This window comes from Mus caroli, unplaced genomic scaffold, assembly GCF_978045245.1.
Source record: "Mus caroli unplaced genomic scaffold, Mus_caroli_1 scaffold_9, whole genome shotgun sequence".
In the NCBI taxonomy this organism is placed as follows: domain Eukaryota; kingdom Metazoa; phylum Chordata; class Mammalia; order Rodentia; family Muridae; genus Mus; species Mus caroli.
In genome coordinates this window covers 117,649,745-117,661,848 of record NW_028227264.1, presented here as the reverse complement: position 1 = coordinate 117,661,848, position 12,104 = coordinate 117,649,745, and positions in this window count along the sequence as shown.

The window sequence follows — 12,104 nt, the reverse complement described above, 5'->3', positions numbered from 1 at the left end:
GCCTGCCTCTGCCTCCCAAGTTCTGGGATTAAAGGTGTGCGCCACCACTGCTCGGCGTCCCTCCCACTTTTAAATGAGTCTGAGTAAGTGCTAAAAATATTTACAACCCATCGTCATGGCTCTAAAGGAGTTTTAACATATAATATTTCTCTTTTTTTCAGATTTTCACACATGTATACAGTGAATTTTGGTCATATTGACTCCCCATTTTTCCACCCATATCTGCCTCCGAATTTATGTTTATTTGTGTGTTTTTTGGTTTCGTTTTGTTTGGGTTTTTTTGTAACACACTGTCCAACTACTGCTGCCTAGTACACATGGACGCAACCATCATGACTTTTGTGTGTGTGTACCTTAAAAGATAAGTTATGGTTCTTACAGCAACTGATACATACTTCTATCACCCAGTGAGTGAAAAAATGGAAGGAGGAGGGGTCCAAGAAGTGACAGTTACTTATACACACACACACACACACACTGCCTCTACAATGTCGGTTCTCAACCCTTCCCAATGCTGTGACCCTTTAATACAGTTCCTCGTGTTATGGTGACTCCCAACCATAAAGCTACTTTCATTGCTACTTCATAACTGTAGTTTTGCTACTGTTATAGATCATATGTAAATACTTTTGGAAATAGATGCTTGCCAAAGGGGTCTGAGACCCACAGGTTGGGAATCGTTGCAAAAAAAAAAAAGTCACCTTGCTCAAGATCACAAGGCTTAGTACCCCAAATTTATCCCAGCTCATCTGTCACACCAAGCCAGCTGCTTTGCTTATTATCTCACAGGTAGGCAATGTCATCCCCATCTTACCCACAAATAAATAGTAGAGTCCTGCTCCCAACGACCAAGTCAGCTTGGCTTTCCAAATTTAGTTCCATCTCTATAGCTGTCTGCTTTCCCCCAAAACACCTACAGGGGACTGACTGGTAGATCTTGAAAGGATAAAAAGCAAAGGAAGATGCAGACTGAATTTATACTCCACTGCTTTTGTCTCGGGCTTAACTCTTCCATCTTCCACTTCCGCCGCCACCACCACCATCATTTCCTGTCTCTCTTGCCCACGGAACTGATGGCATCCTCTGTCCCACGTGGTGCCTTTTCTTAATTAAGAATTAATTCTGAGAGCATCAGGGAGCCGAGCGGTCGGGAAGGGTTAATAGCCTGAGGAAGGGTTGAGTTCCCACAACTCAGGTGGTGACAGAGGGCCAGGAATAATGAGGCAATGGAACCTCCCAGCAACCCAAAGCCTTCTCAGCAGATCTTAATAGGACCAAAAATAAATGTTGAGACCAGGAAACTGTCAGGCAAATTAATGTGAAGGGCACAGGTTCTGTTTTCTCTCAACAGGTAAGAACTCCAAGCATACAGCCGGAGGATGCGTTAAGAATAGTATGACAGTAGCTAACTGGTGCTCACTTAATACAGAGGTCGCGGCACCCAGGAGGGCTGCATCGGAGAGCTGAGAAGAAATACGAGCAACCACCGAAGCTCAGCCACAGATGCTCCAGGACCTTTAAAGGCTCAAAATGCAAACAAATTGGGACACTCTAATATATACATATACATGGGTCCAAAGGTTTTTTTAAAAAACAAAGTATCTATCTTTACCTTGACTTCCAGGGCCCACAGGGTTTCTCTCCCAAGCCCTCTCACCCCAACCGCCACCAAGAGTATCCTGTGGTGGTTTGAATATGCTTGGCCCAGGGAGTGACACTATTAAGAGGCATGGCCTTGTTGGAGTGGGTGTGTCACTGTGTGGGTGTGGGCTTTAAGATCTTCCTCTGAGCTACATGAGAAGCCAGTCTTCTGCTCTCTGCCTTCAGATGAAGATGTAGAACTCTCAGCTCCTCCCGCACCATGCCTGCTTAGCCACTGCCATACTCCCACCTTGATGATAATGGACTGAACCTCTGAACCTGTAAACCAGCCCTAATTAAATGTTGTCCTTATAAGAGTTGCCTTGGTCATGGTGTCTGCTCACAGCAGTAAAACCCTCAGACAAAACACACCACAGGAGAGCTTGAATGTCTTTCACATGCCAGACTCTCCCCTTTACCTGCAATCCTGTCTTTCTTTTGACCCCTTAGTGTGGGAAGCCGTTTCAGAGTGGCAGTTACACAGTGGCAGTTACACAGTGGCAGTTGCAGAGTGGCAGTTACAGAGTGGCAGTTACAGAGTGGCAGTTGGCTACTGCTGGCCACCACACATACATAGGCAGTAAAGGTTCTTTTGCCAAGATGAGGTTTTGAGAATTAACCAAAGTTAACCAATCAGATGAGAGACAAGTTAACCAATCAGATGAGAGACAAGTTAACCAATCAGATGGGAGACAAGTTAACCAATCAGATGAGAGAGAACGCCTCTCCTAAGCCTATATAAGCAGCACCAGTTCTGGGCTTGGGGTCTGTCTCTTCGCCTCTACAATCAAGCTCTCCTAATAAATGTGTGCAGAAGGATCCTGTTGCAGCGTCGTTCTTCCTGGCCAGTTGGGCGCGCGCAAGACCTTAGCATATGCACCATCTCCCAGTCACTCCTTCTGACCACCCAGAGCCAACCTTACCCTCCTCCTCAGCACTGTGTAACAATCTGCTTTCCTGTTACAAAATCTAGATCCATTAATAAACAGAGTTAAAAACTAACAAATTCTGTGCATGTTAATGACCACCCACATTGCAGACTACCTAGGATCATAAGTTCAAAGCTATCCTGAGCTACAAAGTGAGTTCCAGGCCCCCTGGAGATACAAGATATCTTAACTTTAAAAAAAAGGATGCTATATCTAACTAATTAAGTAATTAGTTAAATAAATAAATGAAATTTTAAAACAAGGGGAGGGGTTATTTTAGATGACTATAACCCAGTTAAAAATAGAAGCTATTTTTCTTCACTTCCTGAATGCTGGGATCACAGGCTTATATCACCACCTATGGCATCTGTGGCGCTGGGGACTGAAGCCAGGGCTTTATGTGTATTACCAAGTACTGGACCAACTGGGCTATAGCCCCAGCCAGAATACTAAGCCTTTTAAACTAATTTAAATTTATCTGACCAGGGACATTATACCCTCAAGAACCCTTTCAAAGCAGCACCTAGTATTGTGTTTTATTATATAATTGAGAGCTGTTAGGCTCTCCCTGTGAATCACTCCAGCAGGGAACTGCCCTCAGAAAGAGAATCCTAGAGGCTGCTGTTCAGCCTAACCAAGTATACACATGATAACACCATCACAGATCACCTCACAGAACAACTTTCTCCTTCACCCTAAAGGAAAGAGCTAAGAACTTAAAACCCGGTGATATTCAGAAGTCAGATGGGCAGATTTGCTTCAAGTCCTGGTCCTATCTCTGTCTTAGTTAGGGTTTTACTACTGTGAACAGACACCATGACCAAGGCAACTCTTATAAGGACAACATTCAATGGGGGCTGTCTTACAGGTTCAGAGGTTCAGTCCATTATCATCAAGGCAGGAGCATGGCAGCATCCAGGCAGGCATGGTGCAGGAGGACCTGGGAGTTCTCCATCTTCATCTGAAGGCTACTAGCAGAGTACTCACTTCCAGGCAGCTAGGAAGAGGGTCTTAAAGCCCACGCCCACAATGATACACTTCCTCCAACAAGGCCACACCTACTCCAACAAGGCCACTCCCTCACACCCTACTAAGGTAAAGGAAATGGGAGACTCTAGGTAGGGAAGCAGAGTTCACATCCTTACCCAAGTAAGACCCCAAGAAGTGTGCATTCCCGTGTAGATGGAAATTTCTCTGGGTGTGTACATAAATGTGGGCGACTCCTTACAGTGGGAGAAGCTAAAGATCCTGAACTAAACAAAAGGGAAGGAGCGAGTGGGGTGCCAGCACTTATCCGTCTTTGCTTCCTGGCCATGGATGTGACGTAGCCAGCCATTTCCTGGTCCCCCATAATACTTCCACACCGTGATCGATTGAACCCTTGAATCATGAGCCAAAATGTTCTCTTTCTTACTTCGGTTGCTTTTCCCAGAGTTTTCTCACAGCAATGAGAAAAGCAGCGAACAAGACCATCAAAGCTGAAGATCTTCATTCTACGCCGTCTCCAGGCTGGAACCTTGGTGTTCATCAGCAAACATGTACTGAATGAGCCAACTAAGGGAGAGAGGGGCGGCAGCTACCGTCTAGCTCACTTAATGAGAAAAGCTCAAGGCGTTAGGCTCGACTCAGGGGATACAATGACCTCCTAGTCCATTCAGGCTAAGTAATAAAAATCTATTGCTCAAGCTCTGGGGGCCCTGGTAATTCTAGAGTCTGCTAAAGGTAAGTCCTCTACTTCAAAGTCATTACCTCTGTGCAGTGTCCTCCCATGGTGGGAAGGACAAGGCAGCTCATGTCACCCTTAAGCAATAAGCTTCAAGCCAAGGGTTCTCCTAAGTAAGATGTTTGTTGGTTGGTTGGTTGGTTGGTTGGTTGGTTGGTTGGTTGGTTGGTTGGTTGGTTGGTTTTTTTGAGACAGGGTTTCTCTGTGTAGCTCTGGCTGTCCTAAAACTCACTCTGTAGACCAGGCTGGCCTTGAACTCAGAAATCTGCCTGCCTCTGCCTCCCAAGTGCTAGGATTAAAGGCGTGCGCCACCAAAGCCTGGCCTAAGTAAGACTTTTTTTTTTTTTTTTTTTTTTTTTTTGGTTTTTCGAGACAGGGTTTCTCTGTATAGCTCAGGCTGTCCTGGAACTCACTTTGTAGACCAGGCTGGCCTCGAACTCAGAAATCTGCCTGCCTCTGCCTCTGCCTCCCCAGTGCTGGGATTCAAGGCGTGCGCCACCACGCCCGGCTCCTAAGTAAGACTCTTGATTGAGAATAAATTGATCGACATCAGGCCTACAGTAGGTCCTTGATTCTTCCCTGCCGCCATTCTGTATCACTACACACACACACACACACACACATACACACACACATATACATGCACACACATGCCCATACACACACATGCACACATGCACACACACATATACATGCACATACACACACATGCCCAAACACACACATGCACACACACACATACACACAGACATACATACACATGCATGCATGCACACAGACATACACACACATGCATACATGCACACAGACACACACTTGCATACATGCACATGCACACACACACACACATACACACACAGGCATGCCCATGCAGTTCTGCTCAGTTTTCAGCACAAAATTAGGAGCCAGAGATGATTGTGTATAACAACAACACTCTGACAATTATCGGAACACAAGTGTGACATGCCTTAAGCAATCAGTGACTGACTCAATGCCTTTAAGCATAGACTACACCAAATGCCTCCAGGAAAAGCTAAGGGGTTGGGGGGGGGAGCCTCAGGATTTGCTCTCTCCCTTCCAGTGACTGAGTTATGCTGTGGGCTGTGGTAAATTCTTGCTGTACTAAAAATAGATGAAGGGCAGATCAGTCACCCTTGGGGACTTTTTATCTGCTTCATCCATGCATCCAAAGATGCCACTTGCATAAAGCCAAAATAAACACAACCAAAAGGTCACTGAGGTGGCAGGCAAGGGTGGTGATTTGGATAGAAACCTGGAAGACAAGCACACACACAGTCCATGACAAAGATGAGGTCCTCATGACAAGGACATGAGCGGGAGCTGGGTCTGTGTGATTGATAAATAAATAGCTTGAATTTTTTGATAGTTTCTAAGGGACAGATTTAGAACTGTCCTCTTAAAGAGAGCCATAGCCTCCAGCTGTTCCCCTCCACTCGTGCTGGCACAGACCCTGGTCACAGATTCACACTTTACTCTGACAGAGCCCTCACACCAGCCCCCTCCTAGATTCTGGCTCCTCCTGGAGCACCAGGCAGAGCACCAGAAAGGCAATCCAGAACCACGGGAAAGTGTGACTCAGGCGACTCACGAGCAAAGATACCCAAAAAGTTTCGGGAGTTCCCCCAAACCAGGCTGACCACCAACTTACTTCATTATGCGAGTGGTTTTAAAGGAAAATGTTTAGCACTAGGTCACCAAGAGGTCAGCTCCCTGTCCTGAGCCTCTACAGAGACTAAGGAAAACTGACTAAATGTTGGTCTACAAGGCTGAAAACCCAGCCCCTGGTCAAGCATGCAGTGTTTTTAAACACTAATAAACCCAATAGCACCATCTGTATAATTCGCAAGAATTCTTGCTAAATCAGCTGGCCAAAGGCAGAGGCAATTGCTCTGGCTGCAAGTGTCACCACCGTGTCCCCGGGAAGTATTTTAAGTGGATAATGAGTAGTCTCTCCTCTCAGTGACTATATTCAAATAACATCGTGTGTCTATAATAAGCAAAAGTCCCCAGTCAAGGGCCTTAGGAACCCATGTCCCTTCACTTGGGGCTTTCGTCCTCATGAATGCAAATACCAGATCTCTCTCCTCCAGGGAGATTTAAGGAAGCAATTAGCTAGTGAAGGGTGAATACACGTCCCAGGCTCACACATACCCATGCACAACATCACAGGCACAGAAACGCCCAACACATAGCGCCTACGCGTTCTGAACAGCATGGCTCTCACTCACCCCTGCATCCTAGCCTGACGGCCAAGACTTCCTTATTTAATGATGGTTTCTTCTTGAGAATGATTTTGGGGGTCCAAAGTGGCCTTTTGCTTCATGAACAAATATACATAAGAAATACAAATACAGTTATCTACTGGAAATGGGGAGGTGGCGAGAGAGAGAGAGAGAGAGAGAGAGAGAGAGAGAGAGAGAGAGAGAGAGAGAGAGAGCGCAAAGCATATGGAAACTCACTCTCTAACAAATCCAAACATTTATATTCCTATATCCAGCCCCTCCTTCCCCAGCTCCATAGCTCCCAGTCTGAGACAGAAATACCATGATTGTGGGATCATTTAATCTATTGAGTCTTCCTTCCCCCCAAGGTCCCTTGGAGCCTTGGAGCTGCTTACCATATGACCCACAGACGGCACCAGCACCAGCAGCAGCAGCAGTACTGTGTGTAATCAGAAACACAAGCCCTTACATCCTGTACTCCCCCCAGTCACCAGCTGCATTTGAACAAGAGTCCTGAAAGGTGTTGTAAGGCTGAGATAGCAACCCACTCTTAGACTGTCAGTTGCTATGGGTCTAGTAAATTTTATAGCACCTCAGAACCATAGCTGGCTATGAAGGACACGTGTTGGAGGGCTGTCTATGTGGTGTGCATGTTTGTGTACATGCAGGTGGGGAAGGGTGCATGTGCACATATGTGCATGTGCATGTACACGCCAGGGGACAGCTTTAATGTCAGTCACCATCTCCTCCTGTTTGGTTTGGTTTGGTTTGGTTTGGTTTGGTTTGGTTTGGTTTGGTTTGGTTTGGTTTGGGTTGGGTTGGGTTGGGTTGGGTTGGGTTGGGTTGGGTTGAGTTGGTTTGGGTTGGGTTGGGTTGGGTTGGGTTGGGTTGGTTGTGGAGAGGCATGGCACACAGACCATGGCACTCATGTGTCAGTCACAGGACAACATTCAGGAGTCAGTTGTTGCTTTTTACCATGTGAGTTCTGGGACTCAAACTCAGGACATCAGGCTTGGGGGCAAGTATCTTTGCCTACTAAGCAATCTCAGGCTTCCACAGCCAAGTTCATCTGTTTGTTTGTTTTTAATAGAATCTCTAAGAATTTCCTCACGCTTGCAAGCACTTAGCTGGTGGCACCATCTCCTCAGCTTCATGGAGGATGCTTTCTGGATGCTGCTGAGAAAGATGTGACATTATTTGGGCCTTCACCACATGGCAGGCATGTAATTCCCAGGATAGCAGGTGCACTGCTAATAAAAGGCAGATCGAGTTGGAAGCCAGCTAGCTTCTGGGTCCCCATTTCCCATCAGTGGAATATGAAGCCAGAAGCAACCTCCCAGCAGGGGTCCCATTGACATCTGGGACCAGGCTATTTTGTGAGGCCAGTCTATGTCCTATGGTGGCAGGGGTTCCTGTCCATTATCCACTACAGATGTCCATTATCATAACAATCTGGGGACCCCTTTCTCTACTCCCTGATACCTGTGAGGTTTTACTGACCACATCGAGAACCATTGTGTCATATCGTATGGCATTCAGTCATTCTGAGAAACCCATTTTCTCGGTTTGTTTCTTTCTTCCAGTGTTGAAAATACTTAACAAAATCCTCTAAGCTTACATTATGTTTCATTTCAACAGAAGGCTATAACTATTTAGGGCATGCTCTGTGGAGACGAGAAGATGAGGCTCCTGCCTTCTAGGGGAGGACCATCTGGTTAAGGAAGTAGGAGTTGGTATGTGCAGTAGTGAGGAAGCAATTCAAAGCACTCTATAGTAAAATCTAGAACGACCCCAGAGTCCTAGATCCCTACTATGGCTTTGTGCCACCTACTGAGATGACTGCAGTTCTCCAAGTTCCTGCCCCTCCCTCTGTAAAGAAAATAAAGTATTATTCAACAGCGACCATTCATCACAGGCTGGTGATTAAAACATGATGTGTGTTCCCTAAATATCAGCCATCCCCGCTGATCAGCTTCCTCTCCATCAGGGAGAAAAGTGGATTTCAATGAGATGGGAGAAGACGTGCATTGTGGGGGAGACGGGATAGTGGGCAGCCAGCACAACGTGAGTAAGATAGAGCCTGGTGTCAGGAGGGAGCCTAGCTGGGGAGGAAATTACAAAGGAGACACGCCCCGGACTGAGGAAAGAGTCTGGGAAGGATTGGTAATGAGAGGGAGTCCAAGAAAGTGAAAATGAGTTTGTATTTAGTATGTGGACTCAGAATCTCCTGAAGGTTTTTATTTTTTTTTATTCTGTATCAAGACTTTCAAATACAGAAGAATTTCGAGTCTATAGGCCAGAGTGAAGCCTCCAGCTCTTCCCACAGCAGCGAATAGGGATCTGCCTAGTACTGATGCCTTTGTGTGTTTGTCTTTGAGTTTGTGTGGTAGACAGATAGATAGATAGATAGATAGATAGATAGATAGATAGATAGATAGATGATAGATAGATAGATAGATAGATAGATAGATAGATAGATAGATAGATAGATAGATAGATGGTTAAATGTGCATGTGTGTGTTGAGGCCAGGGGTCAATGTTAAGTGACTCCCTCACTTGTCTCTATTTTTGAGGTAGGCTCTCCACTGAACCTGAAGCTCCTCAATTCGGCTAAGCTGAGCGTCTAATGTGACCCAGGGATCCCCCTGTCTCCATCCCCAGTGCTGGGCTTACCACACTGGGGTTCTGTATGTGTGGGCCAGAGAGTCAAGTTCACAGAGGAACTCAGAGAATTGTTTCATCCTCTCTGTCCCATGTCACTGGTGCCTCTAAGAGGTCAAAAAAAAAAAAAAAAAAACCAAAACAAAACAAAACAAAACAAAAAAAACCAAAAAACAAAAAAAGCAAACAAACCAAAAAAAAAAAAAAACCAGACACTGCAGTCATCTTATTTTTTTAAGATTTATTTTTCTTTTCACCCCCATTTAAATGTGTGAATGTGTGTGTGAGTGTGTGTGTAAACTGTGTGAAAGTGTGAATGTGAGGTGAGAGTGTGTTGTGTGTGTGTTTGAATGTGTGTGAGATTGTGTGGGTGAGTGAATGTATGTGTGAGTGTGTGTGAATGTGAGTGTGCACGTGAATGTGTTTGTGTGTTGTGAGAGTGTGTGTGTGAGTATGTGTGAAAGGGTGTGTTTGAATGTGTGTGTGTGTGTGTGTGTGTGTGTGTGTGTGTGTGTGTGTGTGTGTGAGCATGCATGCGTGCAATGTGTGCAGGTGTCCTTGGAGACCAGAAGCATAGCAGAGACCCTGGAGCTAGAGTTACAGGAAGTTGAAAGCTGACTGACAAGGGCTCTGGGAAGCAAACTTGGGTCCTCTGAAGAGGAGGAAATACTCTTGACCAAGAAGCCGCCTCTTTACTCCTGTCCCACCCTTTCAGCGGAAATGTTTTGTTTTGGTTTGTTTTGTTTTAAACTCAAACGCTATCTAATTTAGTGTCAATTTTATTAAATGTGCAGATTTGAGTTAAGTCACATAAACTGATAAATAAACCCGAATACAGGGAGATGTTTAGTCCTCTATTTTATGAAGTGCAGGATTTCATCATAAAAGGAACCAAAGCACCTTAAACACTGTCTCAGAGACCCCTGCTCACAACTGTGTTACAGTTGCTCTCCACAGAGTTCTGCTTCTGCTGCTCTTTAGGAAAGTACTTTAACACCCAGCAGAAAAGAATAATTAGCAAATCAATTAATTAAGGGCCTAGCAACACTCTTCCTGCCAGCCTCAGCCACAGCTTCGTTGTAAATAAGCTCTCTTGCCTACATTAAAGTCATTAGCTCTCCATATGTAAATAGTAAAGCCCTTGGATTTCAGCTGACTGCCTATCAGGGAACAGATTTCCGTCCACCTCGATCTAGTCGGGATACTGCAGACAAAGAGCCATACTGTCTTAACCAAGAACGTTCAACACAGCTATACATAGCTTCTGGGTCCATTCATTTCCCAGATTCACCTTTCCTCCTTGGGACATTAGCCAAACATCTATTTTAGTTATAACACAGACACAAGGAAACGCTATAGTAATTAAAGAAACCACCCATTTCCTTCCCATTACGTTCCAGGAAGCCACGTTGTTTCTGCAGACCAATCTCTATTTGCTGACAGTTCGCCTGAGCTTGAACAACCAAATCAAATGTCCTAGAGACTGAGTCTTGGCTCCTTCCACAGGAAAATGCACACCAACAAAATATGTGCTTGTGTGTATTTAAGACACGAGGAGTGTCTAAGGTCTCATTAGGTTCTGAGAGATTTAAAGTCCTACCACCCTGTAAAAACAAGCGTTTGAAGGAACTGGCTGGGTCCTTTGCCAAATTCACCTCATATTTTCATTCCTGTGGTTATCCTCTTTTTAAATTACTGCTGTTTATTTTTGTGCCTCTGGCCATCGTCCCCCACGCCACACTGTTTGCAGCGAGTTTTAAAACAAACAAATCATTTATATTCATATACACCTGTTAGTCATTTTAGCTTTTCAGCACGTGTCCCCCAACACACACGCTGTCAGTTTTGGAATTTTGTTCCTTTCTTTTTTTTTTTTTTTGTTCTTTTTATCTTCTTTTGTCATTTCTCTTCTCCACTCTAAAGAAGAATAAACGATCGGAAACCAGCCTAACAGAAAGGAAGAGGGTCCAAAGCAGTGGTTCTCAACCTGTGGGTCGAGATCCCTTTAGGAGTCAAACGACCCTTTCTTCCACAAGAGTCGCCTAAGACCATCAGAAAAAAAAAATCAGATGATTTTTACATTTTGATTCATCACAGTAGCAAAATTACAGTTATGAAGTAGCAACAAAACTAATTTTATTCCTCACCACAACATGAGGAATTCATGGGCGTATTCAAGGGCGGGAGCGTTGGGAAGGTTGAGAACCGCTGGTCTAAAGAGACGTTTGTGTGGCTTAATCCATCAGACTGTTGAAACGATGGACCCTAAGAAAAAATAAAAATGAAAGAGTCCCTAGGAATCTCGAGGCAGAAGAAGGAAAAGGCCCCAGGCAGGGCGGGGATTTGTCTCCCAGAACCCGATTCTAACAACTCCGCAGACTGCCTTCCGGGATGAGACTATAGCCCAGAAGATGAGCCAGAGATGTGAGGGACCACCGGAACTGCTTAGATGCGCACAGCCTTGGTTCCTGCGGCCCCTCCCCCAGCAGCTCTCCCCTGTGACCTCAACCCCAGCTTTCCACCACTGCTCCTGACCGCCTCACCAACCTCACCTTAATGTTGTGAAACCACCTTTTACCCAAAGGCGCTCAGGAGGTGGTGTTGCGGCCCGCCCGCGGTCCACAACACGAACGGTTCAACTGAGAATGGCAGTTCCCTGCAAAGAGAGGTAACTAGATAGGGCGGAAGAAACAATGGAGTCAAGACAAAACTCTGATCAAGACTCAATTTAATATTTCCAGACACTCAGTTTATAAAGGAAGGGGGAGGGAACCCAATTTCCCGCCAAGTAACTCAGGGTCCAGTAGCAGGACGAACACGTGTGTGCCTCCAGGCAGCAAAGTCAGGTTCCAGCAGTGGGCGTGGCAGGACGAATGAGCCGGTAGCTCCACCCTAGAGCAGGCAGGT